Genomic DNA, 3,012 nt, shown 5'->3' on the forward strand with positions numbered 1-3,012 from the left:
ACAAAATCTACCGGAAAGTTAAAGTGGTGGACTTTGACGAGGACATCTTCTACTACCCCATACGATTTGGTGATTGATCAATCTGTAAGCTGGAGCGTCATCTTGTTAGGGTCTATCTTCATGTTTTCAATTCTTATACACATTAATAGGGGCATCAAGTTGATGCTTGCCCTTAAGTCAATGAAAGTCTTCCCTACTCATTCATTCCCTATAGTGCAAGGGACTATCATGCTTTCGGGGTCTTTAAATTTCTTGGGCAGCTTCCTCTGTATCACCGCATTGCAGTTGTCTCCCATCATAATGCCCTCATTATCAATGTACTTCCCTTTCTTGGTGAGGATGCCCTTCATGAATTTGGTGTAGAGCGGCATCTGCTGCAAGGCTTCCCTAAATGGCATGGTTTTCTCCAGCCCCTTGAATATCTCCAAGAAACGCTTGAAGCAACGCTTCTTATTCTTATTTGACGACACTAAAGGGTATAGAGGCTCCTTTAGAGGGGCTGGTGGCTCTTCTTTCCTAGCCTCTCGGGCTAGTTGACTTTTGGTCTTAGAGGTTAAGACCTTCTTCTCTACTTCTTCTTCTTCCCTTTTCTTCTGTTCTTCCCCCCTTCTCTTCCTCTTTGTCTGCCCTTCCTTCCTCATACTGGTCTCCTTCAGCTTTCTCTTCTTCTTGCACTCTCCTTTGGCTTTTAGTTAACACTGCCCTATATTCCTCCTTCGGGTTCTTCTCTATGTTGGCTCCAAAGCTGCTAGTGGGTCTTTCAGCCATTTGTTTGGCTAATTGTCCCACTTGTATCTCCAAGTTCTTGATGAATGACTTTGTGCTCCTATAGTTGGACATGGATATATGCATGAATTGATTCAGTGTCTCCTCAAGCTTGCTAGTCTTCTCATAAAGATCGATCCCTTGGTTGGAATTTTGGATAGGTTGACTTCTTTGCTCCTTGTTGAACTGGTTCCCTGGATGATTCCTTCAGCTTGAGCCCTGTGTGAAATTCCTCCTTTGGTTGAATCTCGACAGTCCTCCTTGGTTGTAGCCTTGGAATCCGTGGCAATTCTGAGCTCCCATGTAGTTCACCTCCCTGGAAGATTCTTCTTGGGTTATGCATTGCCTTGGCTCGTGTGCTCCACCACAGATGTGGCATCCCCCTATTTGCATGATTGAAAAGTGAGAAGGACTTACCACTTGTAGTTGTTGAGAAAGCTTACTGAGGGTCTCCGTCAGGGCCTCTATCTGTTGGGCCAATAACTTGTTTTGGGCCAGTGTTGCATCTTGGGTTGTGAGTTCCAGAAGGCTCCTCTTTGTTGGCGTGTATGCTTGATCACGAAGGATGGCGTGATCACTAGCCGCCATGTTCTCTATGAGCTCCATTGCCTCCTTCGGTGTCTTCAACTTGATTTTTCCCCTTGTGGATGCGCCAAGGAGTTGCTTTGACTATGGTCGTAGGCCATCTATGAAGATGTTTAATTACACCGACTCATTGTACCCATGTGTAGGCAGACTCTGAGTAGTCCGTGGAAACGGTCGAGCGCCTCGCTGAGTGATTCATTGGGGAATTGATGGAATGGGGATATTTCCATCTTCCCCTCGGCAGTCTTTAACTCTAGGAAGTATTTCTTTAAGAACTTTTCGACAACTTCTTCCCAGGTCCTCAAGCTATTTCCTTTCAAGGAGTGTAACCACATTTTTGCTTCCCCTGCCAAAGAAAAAGAAAAGAGATTGAGGCGTATGGCATTCTCGGGAACACCAATTATCTTTACCGTGTTACAAAATTCTATGTAGGTGGTGAGATGAGCATAAGGATCCTCATTTGGTAGACCACAGAAAAGATTTCCTTGTATTAGATGTATGAGAGAGTGAGGATAAGATATGTTGGCCGCTTGAACCTCCGGCCTTGCAATATTGGTGAAGAATTATGGGGTAGTTGTACTAGAGTAGTCCTCTAGTGTCACTCGTCGTGCATGCTCCTCTTCCATTTAATAGTAGCTTTGTGGAGAGGGTGGAGGTGAGGGTTGACTACTCCCTTGTATTTCTTGTTCTCTTCTTTTTCTCGCAGCATTGTTATGCCTGCAAGTGGCTCCAATTCTTTTTGGATTAAGTAGAGCTAAATCTTCGGTTGGAGTTCAGCCTCACATACACAAAAACAAGCACTACCGTGCAAATCATAGAAGAAAAAGAAGGGAGAAGAAAAATAATGATTAAAAATTGTAAAATAAAGAATAAAGAAGAATTAATACTTACAAATTGAAAATGTATGGCAACAAAGTACGAAGAACAAAGTCCCCGGCAACGGCGCCAAAAACTTGTTAACGGTTTGGCAAGTGTACCAATTTGTCTCAAGTAGTAAAGTACTCGAAAGTCCGAGCGTCGATTTCCACGGAAACTTTGTTTTGTACTTGTGTTAGATAATTTCCAATTTATAAGAGGAAAAGATAAGATGAGGTATAAAAGATAAATTTAAAAGAACAAGGTATAAAATAATAACTATTAATAGAAAACAAAAGAAATAGTAGGAAATTCAATGAGATGAGAATGTTAGGACCTAGCATGCTTTATTTACCTAAGATATATTATTTGTGATTTTTCTCTATCAATCAGGTGAATTTATCCTACCCACATCTATTAGAATACTTGCCCCGAATGTCTCACGATGACAAACTTATTTTACCTATCTATCTCCCAAATGTCCAAGCAAAGAGTCAATAGATAAAATGCATGAAGTTCTAATTCTAGATGTTTGCTTTGATGCATGGGCATAATGCAATCACTATATGTCTAGCAATGATTTTATTAAGATACCCCTTCCTTTTAGTTCTATTAGAAATTATCCTCTGTCGAACGACTAATTCCTAAAACAGATGCATGCAAGACCTTCCTTGTATTTTTATTAAGGATTACCCTGTGTCGAGCACCTAATCCCAAAGATGATGCAAGAATGAATGATGCATGAAATTAAATGTAAGAAAGGGTAATAGAAAAGAAAACACCTGAGACTTGGTGTGTCTTTTCTCT

The sequence above is a fragment of the Glycine max genome, chromosome 5 (assembly GCF_000004515.6).
Source record: "Glycine max cultivar Williams 82 chromosome 5, Glycine_max_v4.0, whole genome shotgun sequence".
Taxonomy (NCBI): Eukaryota; Viridiplantae; Streptophyta; class Magnoliopsida; order Fabales; family Fabaceae; genus Glycine; species Glycine max.